The 27,668-nt window shown below is 43.9% G+C and overlaps 1 protein-coding gene across 1 annotated transcript in view; it reads right to left on the reverse strand.

Moving 5' to 3' along the window:
* The window catches only part of LOC126277972 (treacle protein-like), a 1,047,714-nt gene that overhangs the window by 110,572 nt on the left and 909,474 nt on the right, over window positions 1-27,668 (reverse strand). The gene's annotated exons all lie outside the window — the stretch shown is intronic.

Consider the following 27,668-nt stretch of genomic DNA (forward strand, 5'->3'; position numbering starts at 1 on the left):
TCCGCATCTGTTTGCTTGTGCTCTTTAAAACAGTGACAAAGCGAAGAAAATGGACCTAATTCAGGGCGAATGATGTTCAGCCCGTTATTTGGCCAACGTAATGTTCTCCACTGTTTTCTTAAATCACGTCAAACGAAAGCTGCGTTGATTACTATTGAGAACGCATCTGCAGTGACCAAATTCTTGTCTTACCGTTGTCAACACTGAGCCGACGGTCACTCTAACGACCTCGTCGATGCCTTATTTACTGAGTGAAATGTAGCTTCTAACGACTTACACAGTCAAAAGGGCGGACCTGAAACAATCAAGGAATCCTAGTGGTTACAGGGGAGATGTCTGCTACGGTGTTTAGGAGCTACGTCGCAGTTACAGTTCGACATCGGTTCACAGTGGATTGAAGACGGTGATATCACATTTCAGAGGCCCACTCGACGAAGAGGTCAGTAGAGACGGAATCGGACTGTGTCCCTTAGAGAAAGAACCATCCCCGTTTTTGTCTTGTCATTTACGTCACGGAAAACCTGCAATTGTGTGCCGCCAAGTATGTTACTACAATTTAATAAGAACGCTATTTAACATAAGGCGCCCACAATGCTGTAGCACGGTGGACTCTGCTACGTGTGCGTGTGCGTAACGTTGTTGCAGTAGGCGGCGCTCGTGTAGTCTAAGGTCAACAACCGGAGTTGGCTGCGTCGCCGAGGCGTGCAGTGCGGTGTCAGCTGCGTGCCGAGCTTTCGCAGCAGTGGCCGTTAAACCAGCGCCTTGTTTGTCGGCCGCTACCGCATACGCGCCGATAAACAAACAAACGGGCCTCAGGTTTCGAGACAGCGTACAACAATCAACAAGGAACATTGTGTCACAAGTGAGTATGGCTGTCGTGGGGGGAGGGGGTGGTCAGCTGAAGAGCTTCGGTAAATAATTTGGCCGCGGTAATCACTTGCCGCACTTAGCGCTTCTCGGTTTTGCTTTTACCCGAACGCACCGCCGCCTCTCTAAATACGCGTTCGATTCCCAACGCAATATTCTCTATGAATGTAACGTGCCAGTCACGCAAGTATTTTCTCCGTTTCGTTGACAGAGTAAGCGCTTAGATACTGTTTAATGAGCTCACGTGGCATGTGTTCCTGTAACCCTGGGCTATTCTGCGTTCATCATACGAATAACCCTCATGCAAACATTACACTATGTATTCTTCCGCGTTTGCTGGAACCTCATTAAAATTTCGTTTCACGTGAAGCGGAAGCCAAGCTGTCTCGGGTACAGTCAAGTACGATAATGAGTGTACGTTTTGTGCCGTGCGTTACGCGTACATCGACTCACCGATAATACGGGACAACAGCTCTACCGGCGCATTTAACTTTGACACGAGTGGCCGGGTAAGTTATCAAGCTAACCTGCAGTGTTGTTAACAGTTGCAGTAATGACGTAAAGAGAGACACTACAGCTTTGAATGTCATTTCATTTTTGAACAGAAGGAAATAATGGTAAAACTCAGGCGATACGCTTCTTAGGTGATCGGATGGAAAACATAACATGCTTTCGATCGTAGCTAACATAGTATTGTAATTACAGAGTGATGAAAATTCCGATTATAACAAGAGTTCAAAGGGTTCAAATGGCTCTGAGCACTATGGGACTTAACTTCTGAGGTCATCAGTCCCCTAGAACTTAGAACTACTTACACCTAACCAACCTAAGATCATCATCACACACATCCATGCCAGAGGCAGGATTCGGACCTGCGACCGTAGCGGTCGCTCGGCTCCAGACTGCAGCGCCTAGAACCGCACGGCCACTCCGGCCGGCTTTAACAAGGGTAATTTTTCTGCATGAGCTGCGTGCAGCGTAAAAGCGCATTGCTGGGATGTCACCATTAATTAATTGTTGACACTCAGTCGCCTGGTAATCTCTGAACTCCTTCGGGACGGCGACGGTTCAAACCCGCGTCCGGGCATCCTGATTTGGGTTGTCTATAATTTCCCTAAATCGCTTCAGGCAAATGCCGGGATGGTGCCTTTGAAAGGACAGGGCCGACTTCCTTCCCCATCCCTTCCTAATCGGATGACCTCACTGTTTGGTCCCTTCCCACAAATCAACCAACCAACTTCTACTTCTGAACTACTTCCATATCGGACTCCGAGGAATACCTTTCACCATTGCTACTTGATAACGAGGCTATCAGCAAATGAATCCCGAGCTACCGAAAAGTTCACGTTTGCTGCTCCTCTTCTATGACGTGGTGTTCTGTATTAAGTCATCGTTCGGCAGTGATGTCTCACAAAGCTTCGTGCAGTACGTTTGACAGCTTAAATGTCTTATTTCTCGCGACAGATCCCTTAACATCGCTCCAGATTAATTCTACTGGGTTCAAATTTTAGTGTTAAGACAGCCGTAAAATTGAAGCATTTCTAGTGTGCTCGACGCCCAGAAAATTATCGGTTTGCACATTTCTACGATGATATCACTCTGGCTGGTGGGAGACCACATCTGTCCTACAAAACAATGGACATATTCGATCAGAGTATTTGACTTCTCGTTTTTCGCCAAAAACTTTAATTGTGTAATATTTTCTTAAGTTCAACAATGTTTTATAATATATCGATAATTAAGAATTTAAATCTGCAATGCAAACCAGAATTTTACGTGCGAAATGTAATTAGAAACTAACCAGGCGCGCATTTTTCTTGAAAAATGGTTGAGTTAATTACCACACATTTGATAAATTTCATATTCAAATGATTTAGCTATTCAAACCGAAAAAAAGTTGTAGTCCACAACGGGATTCGAACTGCAGCCCACAAACACATTCGATAATCTACCTAAGCCGCTACAGATTACGCCAAACTTTGAACTAAAATTGAATGCTTTATATTTACTACATAGCTTTATCTCAAAACAGGTCAAAGTTGATTTTTATCTATAATTTGTTTCACTACGAAGCAGAAAGCGGTATCATCCATTTTCCTTTCCAGGTACGTATGAACAACCAAACTGTGACTCTACACGATTTTTGAAATAAAAATTACGTAGCTGAAGTATGATTAAGAAAAATGTTGACGGCTGTTAATACATCAAAATGTCTTTAAGTTTCATTTACTGTGAGACAGTAATAAGATATCTAAAACGTAAGTTGCGCCTACTTCCAAGAGCCGAACAACAACAACAACAACAGTACGAGAGGTACGGCTGCTGACCAATCATCGCGTTTGTGTTTATTTACACTAGGTTTATTCTTATCGTTTGAAACCTGCAGTGACATTCCAGAAATGGCGAAAACCGATGTGCTCGTAACAGCTGAATCAGGTGCGGGTGGCGTCCACAAAAACTCCCGTGAACGTGAGAACAGTCGAGCGGTCACTCCACGACCGTCTAGACGCGCCGCTGCCGGCACCGCCCACACACACCACCGCTTGCGACGGACGCGCCAACAAGTGGTCATCAAACTTCATTGCGCCGGCAGCTCCTCGATTGTGAGATCACACGCCGGCCGCTGACATTTAGGCAGCCTCATAAAAAAAGAAGCCACTGCCGCAGACGTCTCCATTCACAACAACGCAATGTGCGCTTCCGGCAAATCTTTTAGACTAAAACAAACTTAAGTGTTCCGTTTATATCATTATCGCAGTAAAGGGGCAGGGCGAGGGGGATGACACACACACACACACACACACACACACACACACACACACACACACACACACACACACAAGGCGAGTACCAAACATTTCGAAGGCCCGAAAGCAGAAAGCAAATTATTTTACAACATGGAGACGCGTGAGTTCAACTTACCATCTAGGCAGGTGAAAGGTCGCTGTTTGCAAAAAACTGAAGTTTAGTGGTTAGCCAATGTAAATACCGTAGAAGCTCAAGTCGTTTAAGAAACGATGGTGTTACGGTATGCTGTGACTGACTGATGACAACTGACTGACACAATCTTCGAGTCACACGCGTTTCGGCTTTACTCTTTGCATGGGACCTCCACCGGAATCGAATATGTCCGTATTTTCGATTATACTTTTTAGTTTACATTTATGAGGTTGTAAATATACATTACAAACAGTTCTGGCAGTTCTTGTTTTTCAATGATGTGGTAATAAATTGAAGTTCTACAGACAGATTACAGCTATTCTTCGGATTATTGCCACCTGAAACTGAAATTACTTTCCACTTCTGTGTTTGTGTCTGATCACAGACACCACGATAATTCATTCAGTAGTTGGCAATTACATTCACCAGTTGCCAATAAGATTCAGAACTTCAAAATGTGATCAGTTCCTAATGTCGTGAAGAATAAAAAAACGAAATTTCAATTATCAAAAGAACAGCTGTAACAAATGAAGAAGAACGCATCATCTAAAGCAACATCCACAAAATCTGTAGGTCGAACTTTAAATTATCATCACAGACAGAAAAATGAAGAGTGCTAGAGGCGTTTATAACTAATATATATGATGTCCTAAATTTACACGGACACAGAAGATACCTTCCGAAGAATAAAGCACAAACGCGTATAGCACAAAAGCTGTATTTCATTTAGTTCCCATTAGACTGTCCCAAAGTAATGATTATCAACATACCGTAATGTTATACGGAAATGAGGACGACAGAACAAGTTGAAAGCAATACTATGGAAGACAGTTATGAACAGCAAACTCTCAAGAGTCATAAAAGACTTGTTATTTCGCAAAAGAAGAACTGAACTTTGGTTGCTACGGTCGCAGTTTCGAATCCTGCATGGATGTGTGTGATGTCCTTAGGTTAGTTAGGTTTAAGTAGTTGCAAGTTCTAGGGGACTGATGACCTCAGAAGTTAAGTCCCATAGTGCTCAGAGCCATTTTTTGAACTTTGGTTGAAAAGATGCAGAGTAACATCACACAGTCGTACTTCCCAAAATAAAGGTTGCTTTGCTGTGAACTTTGTCGTCTTGTTTATGCTCTACGAAGAAACGCGGAGTTTCAATGATGTGACTGAAAGACGCGGAACTGGAGCGGCTCGTGTCGGAGATGTGGCTAATGCGATTGCTGGAGTTGTGCCGTGCGGATCCAGCGAAAATGCAGCGTGTTCACCCCTTGCCCTCAACCGTGCCCGCTGTTCCTACTCCGTATTTCCTCTTTGAAAGCGAATAAAGGGAGGACGGACAACAGCAAAGCGATTTTTGTTTTGTTTTGATTCTCAAAGTAGCGCAGCTTTAACGTACACCGAGTGGCAGAACGGGGCGTCAGTCGTCCGCTACAGAAACCTAGGCGGCGCGTGTCCGTCCGCGCAGTCGTGGAGTCGTGGCGGAAACGGCTTCCTGGCGGGCGTCGGTCTGCCAGAAGGCCCTTCACAGCCCCGTACGGCTCTGCGGAGGCGGCAGGAGATGCCACACTGAAAACCCGCGCTCGTCCTCTGCGGCTGTTTACGCGTCTCGAAGCATTGCACCTGCGATGCTGTACATCCGCCCGAGACACTACTGATCTCGCAAACCCGAATTCTTGTGTAATCTATGACACCGTCTGAGCCACGCCCCTTGCACCTACTCCTCACGAGGGGACCTTCCCATCGCACCCCCCTCAGATTTAGTTATAATTTGGCACAGTGGATAGGCCTTGAAAAACTGAACACAGACCAATGGAGAAAACAGGAAGAAGTTATGTGGAACTATGAAAAAAATAAGCAAAATATACAAACTGAGTAGTCCATGCGCAAGATATGCAACATCAAGGTTGGTGTGAGCTCAGGAGCACCGTGGTCCCGTGGTAAGCGTGAGCAGCTGCGGAACGAGAGGTCCTTGGTTCAAGTCCTCCCTCGAGTGAAAAGTTTATTTTTTTTTATTTTCAGACAAATATCAAAGTTCAGGCACTCACACACAATCAACTTCGCTGTCCAGAATTCCAGGACATGTTCAGATTTACTTGGACATATGCCGGATTCGACGGTCTACACACGGAAAAATATGAAAACGTTAAAAACATATGTTTTGACAGAGCACAGGGAAAACTGTGCGACTGTGAAACTGTTGCATTCATTTGTTGCAGTTTACGTGACAAACTCTTATGTTTTCATCACTTTTTGGGAGTGATTATCACATTCACAAGAAAACCGAAATCGGGCGAAGTAGAAGAATCTTTTACCCATTCGCCAAGTGTACAAGTTAGGTGGGTCGACAACATATACCTGTCATGTGACACACATGCCGTCACCAGTATCGTATAGAATATATCAGACGTGTTTTCCTGTGGAGGAATCGGTTGACCTATGACCTTGCGATCAAATGTTTTCGGTTCCAATTGGAAAGGCACGTCCTTTCGTCTACTAATCGCACCGTTTTGCGGTGCAGTCGCAAAACACAGACACTAAACTTATTGCAGTGAACAGAAACGTCAACGAACGAACGGACCGATCGTAACTTTGCGAAAATAAAGAAAGTAAACTTTTCACTCGAGGGATGACTTGAACCAAGGACCTTTTGCTCCGCAGCTGCTCACTCTAACCGCGCGACAACGGCGCTCCAGAGCTCACAGCCAATCTTGATGTTGCCTATGTTACGCATGGACTACTCAGTTTGTATATTTTTCTTATTTTTTTCATAGTTCCAGGCAACTTCTTCCTGTTTTCTCGATTGATCTGTGTTCAGTTTTTCAAGGCCTATCCACTGTGCCAACGTATAACTAAATCTGAGGGGGATGCGATGGGGAAGTTCCCTTGTCAGTAACACACATCTGCCTTACCTGCATCCGTAGCTGATTAAGTTTTTGCTAATATTCACTTTCAAAAGTCTATCACAGTTTCACGTTGTGAATATTCTTAATCAAATATTTCTAATTCTACTAAGTTACTAATGTCATATTACGTATTCGGTAGTGGACGAGTTGACCTAACGTGTTTATCAGAGGTTGAAAATACCTCTACAATTGTAAGGTTCTTTTCTTTAGAGTGCGACCGGCCCGGGCTCTTGTGCGACCCTCCCCACGAGTTATTAGTTCGTGCCGTGACCCCGAGCGCCGCCGTGGACGCGGGGTATCACCAACGAGCGCACAGCACGGAGTGCTCCACCGCGGCTACGAACTAATAACACGTGAAGACGGGCGTATATGAGCCTGAAACCGGCCGTGCTCTAAATGAAAGCTTCAAACTGTAGCAGTATTTTCAACCTCTGGCCTAATGTTCAGTTGCAGATGTTCCTCCGACAGGATTGTTCGTGGTGCAACGCAATCAAACACGCACGGTGTGACGGTACCCTTGTATCGGCCTCCTCCAACTGCCTCGCTTGGAGATTCCACGGAGCAGGCGCGTCACGATGGGGACTTTCACGGGCTGCTGAGAGGGAAACCACCGACCGGGCAAAGGCGTTTTCCGTGTCTCGACTCAAGTGGATACTTGTTTTAGAAAGCATAGTTTAAGTTATTGGAACACTTGAGGCGATACTGACCTTACGACTTATCTTAGAAGGAAGATTAAGGAAACGCAAACCTACGTTACTAGCATTTGTAGACTTAGAGAAAGCTTTTGACAATGTTGACCTCTCTTTCAAATTCTAAAGGTGGCAGGGGTAAAATACAGGGAGCGAAAGGCTATTTACAATTTGTACAGAAACCAGATGGCAGTTATGAGACGTGGGACATCAAACGGAAGCAGTGGTTGGGAAGGGAGTGAGACAGGGTTGTAGCCTCTCCCCGATGTTATTCAATCTGTATATTGAGCAAGCAGTAAAGGAAACAAAAGAAAAAAAAAGAAAAAAATTGCAGCAGGTATTAAAATCCAGGGAGAAGAAATAAAAACTTTGAGGTTCGCCGATGACATTGTAATTCTGTCACAGACAGCAAAGGACTTAAGAGCAGTTGAACGGAATGGACAGTGTCTTGAAAGGAGGGTATAAGATGAACATCAACAAAAGCAAAACGAGGATAATGGAATGTAGTCGAATTAAATCGGGTGATGCTGAGGGAATTAGACTAGGAAGTGAGACACTTAAAGTAATAAAGGAGTTTTGTTATAACTGACGATGGTCGAAGTAGAGAGGATATAAAATGTAGACTGGCAATCGCAAGGAACGCGTTTCTGAAGAAGAGAAATTTGTTAACATCGAGTATAGATTTAAGTGTCAGGAAGTCGTTTCTGAAAGTATTTGTATGGAGTGTACCCATGTATGGAAGTGAAACATGGACGATAAATAGTTTGGACAAGAAGAGAATAGAAGCTTTTGAAATGTGGTGCTACAGAAGAATGTTGAAGATTAGGTGGGTAGATCACGAACTAATGAGGAGGTACTGAATAGGATTGGGGAGAAGAGAGGTTTGTGGCACAACTTGACCAGAAGAAGGGATCGGTTGGTACGACATGTCCTGAGGCATCAAGAGATCACAAATTTAGTATTGGAGGGTAGCGTGGAGGGTAAAAATCGTAGAGGGAGACCAAGAGATGAATACACTAAGCAGATTCGGAAGGATGTAAGTTGCAGTAGGTACTGGGAGATGAATGAGCTTGCACAGCATAGATTAGCATGGAGAGCTGCATAAAACCAGTCTCAGGACTGAAGACCACAACAATAACAACAACAACAACAACAGTTTAAGTTACGGGGCTTCGCAGCCGATCAAACCATCGGTGAACCGAGTAGCCGTTCGGTAGGAGCTTGCAGCCGACTGCCGAGGCTTTGCAGAGAAATCAGCGCCAACATACGCTTTAATTATGGTGAATATAAACAGACTGGCTTTTTATAATCACGAATCAGTGATTGAATGTCTTTAACTGGTGTCGACCGATTTGCAGTTCGGACTCTAGTAGAGTTCAACTGGATTGATATTATGATCTGGGAGTCAGTTTAAAGTCAGGAATGACATTATATGAAAGATGCATTGTGTTTATTCTGTAGTTATTCCGAGAAGATGGTGATTTACTCAAGAATCTTTAACTCCCGTTCGCCGCGGCCAAGGTTTGAAGGGTCAGGCACTGTTTTTAATTCAGGCCGAGATTACTCTCATGAGATCAAAAATTTGGGGGATAATTATTCAATCATATTCATGAGGCATCTACCTAGGCCTCAGTGCACTTAAGTTCCTACTGGCCAACCGGTCGACAAACCACATCCTTCTGCGAAAACGTAGCGCCTTCCAATACGCCACGTCCAACAAAACGGCTGTGAATGGAAGTGCTGCTCGCCGCAAATTCTCACACGATATTTCGTTTGCGGCGTATTGTGCTCTGTAGTCTCCAGATAGACTCTTCAAATATCCATTGTACACAAATCCAGTTCTGCAACTCTGTACTTTAATATAATTTCTATTCGGTTCAATCCTGATATACAATGAATAGCCAACGAAACCGGTATACCTGCCTAACCTCATGTAGGACCGTAACACGACGTGGCATGGACCCAACTAATCTCTGAAGGAGTGCTGGAGGGAACTGACTCAACGAATCCTGCAGGGCTGTCCATAAATCCGTAAGAGAACGACGAGGTGCGGATCTCTTCTGAACAGCACGTTTCAAGGCATCCCAGATACGCTCAATAATGTCCATGTCGGGGAGTCTGGTGGACAGCGGAAGTATTTAAGCTCAGAAGAGTGTTCCTGGAGCCACTCTGTAGCAATTCTGGACGTGTTGAGTCTCGCATTGCCCTGCTGGAATAGCCCAAGTCCGTCGGAATGCACAATGGACATGAATGGATGCAGGCAATCGAACAGGATGCTTACGTACGAATCACCTGTTACAGTCGTATCTAGACGTGCCAGGGTCACATGTCATTCCAGCTGAAGACGCCCTGCACCATTACAGAACCTCCACCACCTTCAACAGTCTCCTGTTGACGTGCAGAGTCCACAGATTCGTCAGATTGCCTCCATACCCGTACACGCCCATCCCCTCGATACAGTCCAATGTCGATGTTGACGGGCCCATGTGAGGTGTAAGGCTTTTTGTCGTGCAACCTTCAAGGATACACGAGTGGGCCTTCGGATCCGAAAGCCCACGTCGATGATGTTTCGTTGAATGGTTCGCATGCTGACACTTAATGATGGCCCGACACTGAAATCTTCAGCAATTTGCGGACGAGTTGCCCTTCTGTCACTTTGAATGACACTTTAGTCGTCGTTGGCCCCGTACTTGCAGGATCTTCTTCGTGCCGCAGCGATGTCGGAGATTTGAAGTTTTACCGGATTCCTGATATTCAGGGAACACTCGCGAAATGGTCGCACGGGAAAATCCCCACTTCATCTCTACCTCGGAGACCGCTCGTGCGCCGACTGTAACACCACGTTCAAAAGTCACTTAAATCTCGATAACCTGCCATTGTAGCAGCAGTAACCGATCTAACAACTGCACCGTACATTTCTTGCCTTATTTTGGCGTTGCCGATCGCAGCGCCTTATTCTGCCTGTTTACGTATCTCTCTCTCTCTCTCTCTCTCTCTCTCTCTCTCTCTCTCTCTCTCTCTCTCTCTCTTTGCCCCCCTCTACTCAGCTGTACGTCGGCAACGTTACGCTTGAAACCGTGACTTCCACTGGCGACGTTCCCCGCGGCAGTCCTCGTCTAGACAGCAGCCGGCGCCTGCCCGCGGGCTGATGAACTTGTGCCCAAGCGACCGTGACGGGCGCAAACACAGACCGCTACTGTCCGTGTGCTACCCACAACCGGCTACTGGCCCCTCAGGAGTCCGCGTTTTTTGAAAGCAGCTCTGCGTAAATCACCGCGCCGCCGCCGCCAGCCCCAGTAGCGTAGTACTGGCTGCCCATCACATGACGTCACACACCGAGTCTATCACGCTGGAAAAGTCAAAGCTGCTCTGGCTGCTGCGCAGAGAACGGCGCCTCCTTAGCTTCGGATAACGAAAAAGGGAGAAACGCTGTCGCACAGCGTTGCGCTACTGTTTTTCTCCGACAAATGGCATGGGATCAGCCGTCCGTAGATTCACAGGAACTATAAGCAGCCTGTCACTGAATTGTGTGGCAAACGGTACTTTTTACTGTACAATATACTTAAGTTTCTCTTCCTTCCATTCAACGCTCGATGAGTGGACAATTATTTAATTTTGTACGTACTCGATGCCTACGGAATATTTATGTGACGGAGAAGAAGAATATTTCTATACTCTGTCCTTTTGTTTTGTTAAGTTACTTCTCTCGATATGTACTAACCCCATCTGCGGACGAAAAAAAGATTCTATCAGAATTCAAACAGCGCTGTATTTCCGGCACACTTCTTCACATACGTTCGATGACACGCGTTCCTCTTACCGGTTACGGGTCGCAAATATTTGAGCTGTATCGAAGTACAGTTCACAGAAGTCCTTTATAGGTAATCTCTTCTAGAGACACACTAACACGTTTTGGCACCATTTTGATATTTTGTTGAGATTGACCTGGATATTACTGCAATCACTGCTTATTGAGTGCATTTCACATGTTTCTAGTATACGCATAGTTCCTAAACGGTAACTTTAACCTCGTAGTGACACACTTCATTGTCACTAACTCCGGATTTTCCTTGATAATGGAGCTACCTACAAAGTAATTCCGTCCCTTGAAGATTGCTGTGATTTCCAGTTACAACTCGAGAAAGTATCAGCTTGGTCGAACAACTGGCATCAAGCCCTTAATGTAGGTACACGCAAAGTAGAGCAAATGACTATAGATACAGTTCTGGTGGCGTTTCACTGCAGGATTACCGAGTTACTTGGGACTAACAGTGTTTAGATATATGATGTGAAACGAGCGCATAGGTTCCGCCATAGACAAAGGAAACGACGGTGTACAGTTGAGTGGGAGGTTTGTGGTAAATGGCATTTTGCCTACAAAACAAACTTAAGATCCTCTTCAGGCTTCCCTCATCTCTCCGTAACTACTGCTGCTTACATCCATTTTAATCTGCTGGCTGTACTCTCTCTGCAAATGTTAACCTCTTTCTTCCCCCAACCCCCACACACCATTAAGAAATTGACGCTGATTCCTAGGAGATGACCCAACATAATCGATACTTCCTTTTAGTTAGATTTTGCCATAAATTTTTCTCCCCAAACCAATGCAGTGACTCCTATGTCTTTAAGATTCGAACTATTTAATTTTTTACATAAAATTACAAATTAACTAAAACAGTTTAAGGCAACACTTTTTTACACCTGCCCTGTAGGAACAACAATGAATATTTTTAAGCGAACCGACTCTTATGTACCTACGCTATCTGTAACACATTCAGCAGTTGTTAATAGGCTGCACCTACTAATAGCTTTACACTGTCCTGCACGTTGCATTAGCCAGAATCTGGACTTTAATGTTGTCCGTGGGGTCAGCAGCGAGACAGGCGAACCCCAATATTAGTTGCTTCCAATTAGTTTCACATATATCCCCCTTCAGCAGGCCGTTGTGACCGAGCGGTTCTAGGCGCTTCAGTCCGGAACCGCGCTACTGTTGCTGCTGCTGCTGCTACGGTAGGTTCGAATCCTGCCTCGGGCATGGATGTGTGTGATATCCTTAGGTTAGTTAGGTTTAAGTAGTTTTAAGTCTAGGGGACTGATGACCTCAGGTGTTAAGTCCCATAGTGATTAGAGTCATTTGAACATCCCCTTTCAACTTCTACGAGACTGTTCACTAATTTGAATTTTTTAAAATTTTATTCCGCATAATAATTCCTCAGTGCACCAAGTTCGGTCTAAAGTGCTGTAAGTCAGACTGAAGGAAACACGTTCAGACTTTCCTTGCTTGTCCCAAAGGTAACTGATAATGTATTGATACCTCTGAGGACATAGGACACTTTTGCTCCGCCAGTGTGAAGTATGCTCTCAGACAGCCCCTTCGTTGACAGGACGTTCAAGTTTAACCTTCCCTCGTTTACTTTGAAGTCTTCGCAATGGACGGTATTAGTGCAACGTTTCAACACGGAATGAATGTTAAACTTGGTGAACGAGAGAAAACGTCAGGGACAGGGGTTCGAACCGTGTACGAACGCAGAGCCAGAGTCGTGCCGGCCTTGGAAGCGCCTCGTCCTGCAGCAGGCTCGTAAAGCAGTGACGTCAGCCAGTGGCGGTCGAGGTATAATCGGATTCCGCTCGTGCGGGCGGCCAGCGCAGGTGGCGGGCGGCGCGGTGCTCTGATCGGCCGATAGCCGAACTGCGAAATACCGCCGGTGACGCAACGACCAGCGTTTCCACTTTTCCTTACTCCATTACACTGCGCCATCAACAAGCTTCGCTAGGAAATCTCCTGTGGCCACTCAATGAGAGTACGGGCGTCTCGACTTGCTTCCTGGTTAGTCACCTTCACAATTTCACTACTCTCTCTCTCTCTCTCTCTCTCTCTCTCTCTCTCTCTCTCTTTCCCCTACTAGCCCCCCCCCCGCTCCGCCCCACCCTTCCTCCCCCCCCCCCCATCCAACTGCTCAAACTACTTCAAGGTGCACCGAACGAAATGACGCAGTAGTTACGACAAAGCCGTTTTATTGCAAACAACGTGGAGTCAATTATCAATTCTCAGTTCCACGTCCCGTCTGGCCATCCCGATATACGTCTTCCGTAGTATCACTGGAACAGAGGAGAGGAATATTCGTAGAAATTAATGCGCGGGCTTGTATTCAATCCTTAGACACGCCGCCATAGACTGAACGTTAAACCCGAAAATTCCTTCCTACACTTATACACTCCCCACATGAACTATGTACCTTGCCGTTGGTGGGGAGGCTTGCGTGTCTCAGCGATATAGATAGCCGTACCGTAGGTGTGGTTCCTGAAGAGGGGCAGCAGCCTTTTCAGTAGTTGCAAGGGCAACAGTCTCGATGACTGACTGATCTGACCTTGTAACAATAACCAAAACGGTCTTGCTGTGTTGGTACTGCGAACGGCTGAAAGCAAGGGGAAACTACGGCCGTAATTTTTTCCGAGGGCATGCAGCTTTACTGTATGATTAAATGATGATGGCGAACTCTTAGGTAAAATATTCCTGAGGTAAAATAGTCCCCCATTCGGATCTCCGGGCGGGGACTACTCAAGAGGATGTCGTTATCAGGAGAAAGAAAACTGGCGTTCTACGGATCGGAGCGTGGAATGTCAGATCCTTTAATCGGGCAGGTAGGTTAGAAAATTTAAAAAGGGAAATGGATAGGTTAAAGTTAGATATAGTGCGAATTAGTGAAGTTCGGTGGCAGGAGGAACAAGACTTCTGGTCAGGTGAATACAGGGTTGTAAATACAAAATCAAATAGGGGTAATGCAGGAGTAGGTTTAATAATGAATAGGAAAATAGGAATGCGGGTAAGCTACTACAAACAGCAAAGTGAACGCATTATTGTGGCCAAGATAAGTACGAAGCCCACACCTACTACAGTAGTACAAGTTTATATGCCAACTAGCTCTGCTGATGAAGAAATTGAAGAAATGTATGATGAAATGAAAGAAATCATTCAGATAGTGAAGGGAGATGAAAATTTAATAGTCATGGGTGACTGGAATTCGAGTGTAGGAAAAGGGAGAGAAGGAAACGTAGTAGGTGAATATGGACTGGGGCAAAGAAATGAAAGCACAACTTAATCATAGCTAACACTTGGTTTAAGAATCATGGAAGAAGGTTGTATACATGGAAGAACCCTGGAGATACTAAAAGGTATCAGATTTTATAATGGTAAGTCAGAGATTTAAGAACCAAGTTTTAAATTGTAAGACATTTCCAGGGGCAGATGTGGACTCGGACCACTATCTATTGGTTATGACCTGTAGATTAAAACTGAAGAAACTGCAAAAAGGTGGGAATTTAAGGAGATGGGACCTGGATAAACTGAAAGAACCAGAGGTTGTACAGAGTTTCAGGGAGACAAAAAGGAACAATTGACAGGAATGGGGGAAAGAAATACAGTAGTAGAAGAATGGATAGCTTTGAGGGATGAAGTAGTGAATGCAGCAGAGGATCAAGTAGGTAAAAAGACGAGGGCTAATAGAAATCCTTGGGTAACAAAAGAAATATTGAATTTAATTGATGAAAGAAGAAAATATAAAAATGCAGTAAATGAAGCAGGCAAAAAGGAATACAAACGTCTCAAAAATGAGATCGACAGGAAATGCAAAATGGCTAAGCAGGGATGGCTAGAGAACAAATGTAAGGATGTAGAGAATTATCTCACTAGGGGTAAGATAGATACTGCCTAAAGGAAAATTAAAGAGATCAGTTTCCATTCCGTAGAAATACTGGAACACGTGAGGCAATACTGACCTTACGACTTATCTTAAAAGAAAAATTAAGGAAAGGCAAACCTACGTTTCTAGCATTTGTAGACTTGGAGAAAGCTTTTGACAATGTTGACTGGAATACTCTCTTTCAAATTCTAAAGGCGGCAGGGGTAAAATACAGGGAGCGAAAGGCTATTTACAATTTGTACAGAAACTAGATGGCAGTCATAAGAGTCGAGGGGCATGGAAGGGAAGCAGTGGTTGGGAAGGGAGTAAGACAGGGTTGTAGCCTCTCCCAGATGTTATTCAATCTGTATACTGAGCAAGCAGTAAAGGAAACAAAAGAAAAATTCGGGGTAGGTATTAAAATCCATGGAGAAGAAATAAAAACTTTGAGGTTCGCCGATGACATTGTAATTCTGTCACAGACAGCAAAGGACTTGGAAGAGCAGTTGAACGGAATGGATAGTGTATTGAAAGGAGGATATAAGATGAACATCAACAAAAGCAGAACGAGGATAATGGAATGTAGTTGAATTAAGTCGGGGGCTGCTGAGGAAATTAGATTGGGATATGAGACACTTAAAGTAGTAAAGGAGTTTTGCTATTTGGGGAGCAAAATAACTGATGATGGTCGAAGTAGAGAGGATATAAAATGTAGACTGGCAATGGTAAGGGAAAGCGTTTCTGAAGAAGAGAAATTTGTTAACATCGAGTATTGATTTAAGTGTCAGGAAGTCATTTCTGAAAGTATTTGTATGAAGTGTAGCCCTGTATGGAAGTGAAACGTGGACGATAAATAGTTTGGACAAGAAGAGAATAGAAGCTTTCGAAATGTGGTGCTACAGAAGAATGCTGAGGATCAGATGGGTAGATCACATAACTAATGACGAAGTATTGAATAGGATTGGGGAGAAGAAAAGTTTGTGGCACAACTTGACGAGAAGAAGGGATCGGTTGGTAGGACATGTTTTGAGGCATGAAGGGATCACCAATTTAGTATTGGAGGGCAGCGTGGAGGGTAAAAATCGTAGAGCCAGACCAAGAGATGAATACACTAAGCAGATTCAGAAGGGTGTAGGTTGCAGTAGATGCTGGGAGATGAAGAAGCTTGCTCAGGATAGAGTAGCATGGAGAGCTGCATCAAACCAGTCTCAGGACTGAAGACCACAACAACAACAACAACAACAACAACAACAATTATACTCTTCTCCTCCCTTCACGCATTAGACAGTACGTCCTGCTGCAGTTGCTATTGTTTTAATCATCTGTTAGTTGGCCGTGCGACGCTGGACACTACTTTGAGCAGTGGGCCGTATTCCATCCGTCGGACGCCTTGTACTGATTATGTTTCGCCAACTGCCTTCTGAATACTAAGAGCATCACAAACTCCTACAGTCTCTCTGTAGTGTAGCCGTGAAATTACCTTTCGTCTCTACGAAATCCACTTGCTAGAGGACTGCTTTCTCAGGATGTCGTGATCTGCGTTCCGTTTCCACAGAAGCCAACTGGTACTGCCACAGCTGACACATTCGAGACGGTACTCGAACCTCACTCGAGCACTGGTATAGCCAGTGCGACTGGGGCGCCATCTCGAAAGGGTCAGCATTAGGACAAAACTAATCACTTACAAGAACAGAACCACCTTCTTCGTTACTGTCGGAATTACTTGAAAATATTTCCATATTACGCTTCCTTACATGTCTAATGATGCAACCGTCAGTGCAACTGTCCTCAGAACAATCAAAACAATCATTCAGTCATCTTTTATTCTCACTACGAACACGTCAATAATCATTGCGAAAAACCTCAGGAAATACTTCTGAACTGTTCTTCCCTTTCCGTTTTCTGAACAGGACCATCTCTAAAAACAGAAGCAATTTCAAGACAAAAATAGTAACTATCTGAAATATCAAAACATAATCAAAGTATTAAAGAAGCAAAAAGTACACGAAGGCAATCAAGTCTGACACACTAGTAGATTACCTGACATTTACAGCTGTATTGTAGCGGATCTCAGAATCTAAACACGGTTGTTATTGTTATTACGCACGTATATTCGCCTAGTTCGCACAAAAACACGCAATGATTACTGGTTGCAGCAAAATTAAATCCCCCAACTTTAGATCATTTTGACAAGATTTTTTTATTATTACAGGGCCAATCCATACGAGACTCTTACACCTGCATGTAGTAATGCCACACAGCACCGTTTTATATTTTTAATCTCTATATCCAAGAATTTATTATTGTAACGGTATTCGTTTACCACAGAATGACGATAATACTGATGTAAGAGACACTAATATTTTGCAATAGTGTTTTGACGCATATATTTGGAAAACGAAGTATATACATCCGGTTTTCCATATAAACATATAATTCTTTGCACTGTATATCGAAGATGTGATATTAGGGTGTAAAAGAATTATGCCATCTGTTGGCGCCTCAAAACAAGATGTGTACCGTTGATTGCCTCATAACAGTTTTCTGTCAGTAGTCATCAAGGACGGAACATGAAAACATTTTACACATGTCTTCTGCATTTCATCTGTAACTATATGTGCACTGCTCGCACAGCTATTTTCTCATTGTATGACGAGAGACAATATTATGGAATGCTGTCTCTATAAGGGATGTTTACTTCGAATTTGCATGCATTTTATGTGGGTTTGACGTTTTTAGATAATTGTACCTCCCCCCATGAACCATGGACCTTGCCGTTGGTGGGGAGGCTTGCGTGCCTCAGCGATACAGATGGCCGTACCGTAGGTGCAACCACAACGGAGGGGTATCTGTTGAGAGGCCAGACAAACGTGTGGTTCCTGAAGAGGGGCAGCAGCCTTTTCAGTAGTTGCAGGGGCAACAGTCTGGATGATTGACTGATCTGGCCTTGCAATATTAACCAAAACGGCCTTGCTGTGCTGGTACTGCGAACGGCTGAAAGCAAGGGGAAACTACAGCCGTAATTTTTCCCGAGGACATGCAGCTTTACTGTATGATTAAATGATGATGGCATCCTCTTGGGTAAAATATTCCGGAGGTAAAATAGTCCCCCATTCGGATCTCCGGGCGGGGACTACTCAGGAGGATGTCGTTATCAGGAGAAAGAAAACTGGCGTTCTACGGATCGGAGCGTGGAATGTCAGATCCCTTAATCGGGCAGGTAGTTTAGAAAATTTAAAAAGGGAAATGGATATGTTAAAGTTAGATATAGTGGGAATTAGTGAAGTTCGGTGGCAGGAGGAACAAGACTTCTGGTCAGGTGACTACAGGGTTATAAACACAAAATCAAATAGGGGTAATGCAGGAGTAGGTTTAATAATGAATAGGAAAATAGGAATGCGGGTAAGCTACTACAAACAGCATAGTGAACGCATTATTGTGGCCAAGATAGATACGAAGCCCACACCTACTACAGTAGTACAAGTTTATATGCCAACTAGCTCTGCAGATGATGAAGAAATTGAAGAAATGTACGATGAAATAAAAGAAATTATTCAGATAGTGAAGGGAGACGAAAATTTAATAGTAATGGGTGACTGGAATTCGAGTGTAGGAAAAGGGAGAGAAGGAAACATAGTAGGTGAATATGGATTGGGGCTAAGAAATGAAAGAGGAAGCCGCCTAGTAGAATTTTGCACGGAGCACAACTTAATCATAGCTAACACTTGGTTTAAGAATCATGAAAGAAGGTTGTATACGTGGAAGAACCCTGGAGATACTAAAAGGTATCAGATAGATTATATAATGGTAAGACAGAGATTTAAGAACCAGGTGTTAAATTGTAAGACATTTCCAGGGGCAGATGTGGACTCTGACCACAATCTATTGGTTATGACCTGTAGATTAAAACTGAAGAAACTGCAAAAATGTGGGAAATTAAGGAGATGGGACCTGGATAAACTGAAAGAACCAGAGGTTGTACAGAGTTTCAGAGAGAGCATAAGGGAACAATTGACAGGAATAGGGGAAAGAAGTACAGTAGAAGAAGAATGGGTAGCTCTGAGGGATGTAGTAGTGAAGGCAGCAGAGGATAAAGTAGGTACAAAGACGAGGGCTGCTAGAAATTCTTGGGTAACAGAAGAAATATTGAATTTAATTGATGAAAGGAGAAAATATAAAAATGCAGTAAATGAAGCAGGCAAAAAGGAATACAAACGTCTCAAAAATGAGATCGACAGGAAGTGCAAAATGGCTAAACAGGGATGGCTAGAGGACAAATGTAAGGATGTAGAAGCTTATCTCACTAGGGGTAAGATAGATACTGCCTACAGGAAAATTAAAGAGACCTTTGGAGAGAAGAGAACCACGTGTATGAATATCAAGAGCTCAGATGGCAGCCCAGTTCTAAGCAAAGAAGGGAAGGCAGAAAGGTGGAAGGAGTATATAGAAGGTTTATACAAGGGCGATGTACTTGAGGACAATATTATGGAAATAGAAGAGGATGTAGATGAAGACGAAATGGGAGATACGATACTGCGTGAAGAGTTTGACAGAGCACTGAAAGACCTGAGTCGAAACAAGGCCCCCGGAGTAGACAACATTCCATTAGAACTACTGACGGCCTTGGGAGAGCCAGTCATGACAAAACTCTACCAGCTGGTGAGCAAGATGTATCAGACAGGCGAAATACCCTCAGACTTCAAGAAGAATATAATAATTCCAATCCCAAAGAAAGCAGGTGCTAACAGATGTGAAAATTACCGAACTATCAGTTTAATAAGCCACGGCTGCAAAATACTAACGCGAATTCTTTACAGACGAATGGAAAAACTGGTAGATGCAGACCTCGGGGAGGATCAGTTTGGATTCCGTCGAAATGTTGGAACACGTGAGGCAATACTGACCTTACGACTTATCTTAGAAGAAAGATTAAGAAAAGGCAAACCTACGTTTCTAGCATTTGTAGACTTAGAGAAAGCTTTTGACAATGTTGACTGGAATACTCTTTTTCAAATTCTAAAGGTGGCAGGGGTAAAATACAGGGAGCGAAAGGCTATTTATAATTTGTACAGAAACCAGATGGCAGTAATAAGAGTCGAGGGGCATGAAAGGGAAGCAGTGGTTGGGAAAGGAGTGAGACAGGGTTGTAGCCTCTCCCCGATGTTATTCAACCTGTATATTGAGCAAGCAGTAAAGGAAACAAAAGAAAAATTCGGAGTAGGTATTAAAATTCATGGAGACGAAGTAAAAACTTTGAGGTTCGCCGATGACATTGTAATTCTGTCAGAGACGGCAAAGGACTTGGAAGAGCAGTTGAACGGAATGGACAGTGTCTTGAAAGGAGGATATAAGATGAACATTAACAAAAGCAAAACGAGGATAATGGAATGTAGTCAAATTAAATCGGGTGATGCTGAGGGAATTAGATTAGGAAATGAGACACTTAAAGTAGTAAAGGAGTTTTGCTATTTAGGAAGTAAAATAACTGATGATGGTCGAAGTAGAGAGGATATAAAATGTAGACTGGCAATGGCAAGGAAAGCGTTTCTGAAGAAGAGAAATTTGTTAACATCGAATATAGATTTATGTATCAGGAAGTCGTTTCTGAAAGTATTTGTTTGGAGTGTAGCCATGTATGGAAGTGAAACATGGACGATAACTAGTTTGGACAAGAAGAGAATGGAAGCTTTCGAAATGTGGTGCTACAGAAGAATACTGAAGATAAGGTGGATAGATCACGTATCTAATGAGGAGGTATTGAATAGGATTGGGGAGAAGAGAAGTTTGTGGCACAACTTGACTAGAAGAAGGGATCGGTTGGTAGGACATGTTTTGAGGCATCAAGGGATCACAAATTTAGCATTGGAGGGCAGCGTGGAGGGTAAAAATCGTAGAGGGAGACCGAGAGATGAGTACACTAAGCAGATTCAGAAGGATGTAGGTTGCAGTAGGTACTGGGAGATGAAGCAGCTTGCGCAGGATAGAGTAGCATGGAGAGCTGCATCAAACCAGTCTCAGGACTGAAGACAACAACAACAACAGATAATTGTATCCCTTATATACATCACAATTGTGTTCAATTAATGTGAACAGACGACGAAATAAACTGGAGAAATGATCTGAAGATGGGGTTAATTCCGTTGAATCTAGTAATTTTTGTGTGGCTGGTGGAATAACCTTCTGTAATAAGAAGAACAACCAAGAAGTAAACACCAAAATAGACGGTGCATTTAAATAAAAAATCACCGCAAATGTCATCTACAGACAGCATATAAAAAACACGTGTTATCTCAAGATATGTCTACAACAGATTGCGTCCGAAACACGAATAAACTCGGGATCCGTCAGCAATGTGTTAATAGTTCGTTGCACACAGGTAATTCAATATTCCAATTTTGTGAATAATATGTACCTAATACCAGAAATATGCACGTAACGGATCATTTTCTCATAAATGCGAACACCTGTGGTTTTCGTTCTGTAGACACGATCAAATTAATGACCTTAGTTTTTTTTTTACACAGAACACACCTTTGCCTTCCATTCTCACATCGTATATGCCAATAACTTCTAATCTGTAATTCTTCCGTCTATTCATTTACTTCTACAGGTGGCATAACTGTTCGTTGTAGAAATATTAGTTTTCTACTGGCAAATACAAAAGAGAGGACTACAGAACAAATGCGTTGAAATTTGGAAGAGAAGTTTTAAAATTTCCCTTGAGGCTAACTTACCATCGCACTTATAATTTGCCTAAATCGCTGCGTGTTTATTATGAATCACGGCGCGATTCGGTTATAGCCACAATCGGGTGAAAATATAGGGTGTCCCGGGAGGAGTGGTCGATATTTAGGGATATGACAGGAACAAGCATTCGAAGCAGAAAGTCTGGTAAACAGGGGTTCTAAAGCCTTCAGAGCTATGAGTACTTTTTAATCTCCTCTACTGTGAAACACACTACTACTACTACTGAAGAAGTGTTTATAGATCTAACGGTATGCATTCTGAGCCCACGTTAATTAGACTTTTTGCTTCGAATAATCGTTTCTGTCATGTCCCTGAATACTGACCATTCCTCGTGGCATTCCCTGTAACTGTAAGTACAGGTACAATGCGTAACGTTGACCAAGTCTGCAGTACGTCACAGTGAGAAGTGCCAGATTTGTAACAAGTAAAAAAACATGGCTTTCTTTATTATCTTGGTTTTACACATATTTAGTGAGGGTTATCTTTCTGGACTCCAAATGTAAGCTGTACGACTTTCTCTACAATCACCCAGTTACCAAATTTCCCTGTGGACAGCAGAATCGTTAACGATCGGAGTGCTGAGGAACCTCCATTATGAAGTACGTTGTAAGCAAAGGCACGAGAAATATTAGGGGAGATTATACATAGAGATGTATGTGATAGGTTCGCGGCTGTACCGCAGCCAGATGCTGCGGCGGGCTGAGTGAGACAGACGGCCTGTGTGACGTGCGGCGAGTTCACGGCCCGCGCAGACTTGGCTCGTCGGCTGGCTGCCTTTCCAGGCCACGTCGCAGGTCAGCGCTCCCGACCACACAGCAGCCCGCCTTCACCACCCGCACTTCAAAGGCGCCGCCGCAGAGTCGGCTGGAATATTTTGCTCGCTTCACTAACCGAAGTTTTCGTTCCGCGTTCTAATTCCTGCACCGTGGGACAGTTGATACAGGCTGCCTAGCACTAATAATGAGGCATTACTTCGATATGTACACGCGCTTTGAAAAGACTTTTTGCGTCGTGTCTGACGCGGCTAGCGGTAGTATACGGCTCTCAAAGCTGCACAACTGCGTATTTCCTACAGTGCCGCGGCGGACTGGTATGAGGCAGCGAACTACTAATGGAAAAGTCTTTGCTAAGAAATCTGATGACTCATGAGAAATTTTCTAGAAACCTGTCATCTGATCTGTAGTGTTACCACCGTTCTCGTTCTCTTTCGAACTAAACACCAGCGTGATCAAAGTGCACTTGTAAAACAGAAACAAAGCCTGAAGACTGCGATCTCGCCCACTCGCAGACGGCTTTTTACTTTAACGTGACCTACAGTAGCAGAGAAGAAATTGAAAGAGAGAGACTAAGATGGTATGGGCATGTTAAGATCATGCATAGGCAGACTCTCCCCAAAATTATGGAAGAACTAAAGATGGATGGGAAAACACCTAGAGGACGCCCAAGAACACGGTACAAAATGGGAGTGAGAATATCTGTAGAAAAGAGAGGTGTGACCTGGCAGCAAGTGGAGGAAGAAAAGTGGTGAGAGGAGCGAGCCAAATGGAGAGATCAACACCCAGACCCGGCAGTAGCTGGAGCGGGATTCGAATATAGATAGACAGACAGTAGCAGCCAGAGCTTCGATGTTGGCGCCTAAAGCGGCTCTCTTCTGGTCCCCATAATGTGTGCTGCGTGCCAAGAGCTCCATCGTCATTCTCCTAATGTTTCTCTGGTTTATCTCCGACATGCCTGCTGGTTCTAAGTTAAAGGGATAGTTAAAGGGATAGTTAAAGGGATAGTTAAAGGGATAGTTAAAGGGATAGTTAAAGGGATAGTTAAAACGCACCTCTCTAGTAATAGGTTTCTATTAAATCTTGACCAGTGTATAGGAACTACCTATTAACGTCTCTTATTTCCTCCTGGTAACTACTGCTAGCTGTTGCTTTCAGGCAGTTACAGTTTTGGAACAACTTCTTGTTCATGGAAAGCGGTGAGAGGGGGTGGGGGGAGAAGGGTTGGGGGCTCAAAAAGGAGGTTAAATTTTTCGCTGACGTCTGAGGCATATGATAGGGAATCGGTTGCTGAATGGTTACTCTGCAACTCTGAATGACAAGTTGAGTAAGAGAATACGAGTGAAAGTACCCGTAACACCCCAATCTCGCTTCAGGTAAACGGAAGAGCAATAATGGTTCTCTAGGCTACCGTATCATGGTCATGTATCCGACAAGATTGTAAGAAAACTTCTGACACCTAATATTGTTTTGGCTTATTTTGTATCGAAAAGTTTAGGCTACTAAATCGTGTGCCGCCCGGAGTGGCCGTGCGGTTCCAGGCGATACAGTCTGGAACCGGGCCCCTGCTAGGGTCGCAGGTTCGAATCCTGCCTCGGGCATGGATGTGTGTGATGTCTTTAGGTTAGTTAGGTTTAATTAGTTCTAAGTTCTAGACGACTGATGACCTCAGAAGTTAAGTCGCATAGTGCTCAGAGCCATTTGAACTATTAGAACTAAATCGTGAAATATATAAGAAAGGTTCGCTTTCCAATTCTGGTGTATATCGTACTGACTATAATGCAGGGCAGATGTGTAATAGCAGATACGTTGTTCCAACGGGACGATACTTTCATAACACATTTGAAGAAAATAAAGGCGTCGCTAATTCCACGTCACCTTTGACCGCGCATCTTGAGATGCAACAAGGTAACGATAATCTATTAGTTTTGCACATTGTAGGTAAGGGTCCGTACTTAATCCACTTGAAGGGATAGAAACTTTAATAAGTCTCCCCTTTCATCCCAGTGAAACTTAACGAACATACTAATTCATACAACAGTAACATTTTAGCTAATTACGGCATATTTCAAGTCACCGAGTAAGTTAGGTCTTTTCAATGTTTTGTGCGTGTTTGCAACATTTCCTCTTACAAATATAATTTTAACTGGTATCATTTTGTTTCTATAAAACTGGTTAATGTGGCGGTTTCTGTTTTATATCTACACGTACAGGTTCTCTTCCTCTCTGATGTTGAGAGTATTTATACTTCCACCTACCACAGTTGCGTGTAAACACTGTGTGTGCGTCACGTGTGGTGCGTGCTCCCACTAGCCTCTCGCGTCAGCTGTTTACAGTTTTCCTGTTAGTATGGCCAGACGAGCGAGACGGTGGTTGCTGGCGGGATTCTTCGTAAGCGTCTCTCACGCTGTGCTTTCCTTCTCCACTTTGTAAGATTTCTTAGGCGTTCCGTAATTCAGCGGATAGTCGTTTCCTAATGACTTTTTTCGTTTTTTAACTTCTTGGGTTCCTATTTTATAAAGTGGTACACTGAACTTTTATTCAGACTATAGAGGGCGGAAGACAATCTTAGTTCTTTCACGTTTTAAGTGAGTAATGCCAAGTCCTGTTTGCCGTCATGAGTGCTTATCCATAGTTGTAACATATTGTTTCCATCATTAAGATGTATGCCATAAAATGAAATTATTTCATTCAGAAGCCTGTCATAAACAGTAACATTTGATTCTTGTGTTTTTCTTCATTTTGTAAAAATGGACATGTACACTTGCCGCTGCTCTACGAAAATAAAAACTTTTTTTAATGAGGCTTTTAGCTTTTGAGTGTTTTCAGCTACATCGCAAGTTTAACAATGTTCTCAACCTCCCACTATCAAATCGAACGACACTTCATGCCTATCTTGCAATAATAATCTTTCATTCTCGTCCTCAAATGTAATACGAATCAACACACCGCGAGAGAGAGAGAGAGAGAGAGAGAGAGAGAGAGAGAGAGAGAGAGAGAGAGAGAGAAATACACGCACTTATTTCCATAAGCGCACTCTGTATAGGGAAATTCACACGAACCTGACCATAACGTGTGCACCATTTTCTCAGTAGGTCACGTTCCAGCCTGACATCCCAGACGCACTATGATCATCCATCTTCGATATCTTACATTAATCACCTCTCTAGTATATTGGAAGATTAATATCCGCTGTGTATCTGTATCACCTAAAAGCAGCATGAAAACTGCACACAGTAAATTCTGATTTTTTTTCCCCCATGTTTCAGAAAAAGTAGCTCCGCTTTCGAAGTAACTCCCGTACAATGTATTATTGTAACACGTGCCATCTTCCTTTCCAGATACTTTGTACTTAACTGACACAATCGTAAGTGACATCTGTAGATAAAGCTACCTGCACAACATGAGCTGAGAAGCCCGCATCTCGTGGTGGTGCGGTAGCGTTCTCGCTTTCCGCGCCCGGGTTCCCGGGTTCGATTCCCGGCGGGGTCAGGGATTTTCTCTGGTTCGTGATGGCTGGGTGTTGTGTGTTGTCCTTAGGTTAGTTAGGTTCTAGGGGACTGATGACCATAGATGTTAAGTCCCATAGTGCTCAGAGCCATTTGAACCATTTTTTGAGCTGAGAATTTCGCTTGCCGTGCTCGGGCGGCAGCATGAAATTTTAGTATTCCCCCACAGGAGCCGCCAAACAAGGGCCGACAAATGCAGGACAACAGGAGCGAGTGTCACGAGAGTAGCTCGCATTAGCAACGCTGTTACGTATCTCTCGCACATCCATTACGCGCACACGTATGAATAACGCTTCCTATCCGGTCGGTAATCGCGGGAGGCTACGGAAGAGAACAGAACAGGTTTCACCGGCTATCAGGGAAATGTTGGCCTGCGGAAACCACTTTCCTTTCGACGCGGTGAAAGAGAAAATAATCGCCCCCAAATGAGTACCCACTGGCGCCAGCCGGCGGTTAATGTTCGGTATCTTACTCTATCCGCCTAGGGCGCTGTGCTGCGGTCAGCGGCATGACAAGCCCAATTTGGGAAGATCTTATAATTTCAAGCGTTTACAAATTTCTTTTTCCCTCTCTGAGGCTTTCTCCAAATATGATGGATTACTGAAGTTAGCAACCGAATCACTCAACCAGAAAGAAGACTTAAGACGCGTTAATTTTCTCGAGTGTACGTAAGCAGTCTGCTGCAAATCAGTCACTGTAAGAAGACGGGCGATTACTGTGTACCGTCTCGCAGACGAAGCGGTCATTAGAGAAGCACCAGAAGCTCGGATTGAAGAAGGAAACCAGTTGGGTCTTTTCCGAAATGGTTTAGGGAATCGTGGAAAACCGGAACGTCTATATCTAGACTGGGATTTCAACTGTCGTCTTTCTACATAAAGTCCTTTGTGTTACCACTGTGTCACTCCGCTCTGTCGCTGTTTATCTCTGAAAACACACACACACACACACACACACACACACACACACACACACACATCCGCGCGCTTATGACGCGTAGTACGGTTGAAAAAAAACACGTTGAATGGCTTGAGTCGCCCCTGTGAGTGTGTGACGGACTATCCCGCAAAGCACGCCTGTCAGCACCTTAGCGACCGTGCAGGCGTCATGCGACAGCTACACGAGTCTGAAATTTGGGTGCCGAAAACGTGAACAGTTGGAACGGGAACCTTGCCGCTTACATTAATTATTATTTCGGCGAACAATACCGCAACTGGCTGCTACTAATCTTCGCCCAACAAGTTTATCTCCTCTCCAGAACACGCAAATATTAGTTAAGCTGCTAAGTTGTTCGATCGCTCATTGCGCACTTTAACAGATTTCTGGCTGATCTGCGTCCGCAGATCGTAATAGTATGGGGTGTGCAGGTCACTTTTACACAAACATTGTTTCTTCTTCCCCAACTACTGTCTTTGATTATTGGGTCACCAATATTGCGCCAATTATTTCACTAGCTCTCGCTGCTTATTATAGAATCAACAATAACTGGATACAGCCGAGCGAGGTGGCGCAGTGGTTAGCACACTGGACTCGCATTCGGGAGGACGACGGTTCAATCCCGTCTCCGGCC

This window comes from Schistocerca gregaria, chromosome 6, assembly GCF_023897955.1.
Source record: "Schistocerca gregaria isolate iqSchGreg1 chromosome 6, iqSchGreg1.2, whole genome shotgun sequence".
NCBI lineage: Eukaryota > Metazoa > Arthropoda > Insecta > Orthoptera > Acrididae > Schistocerca > Schistocerca gregaria.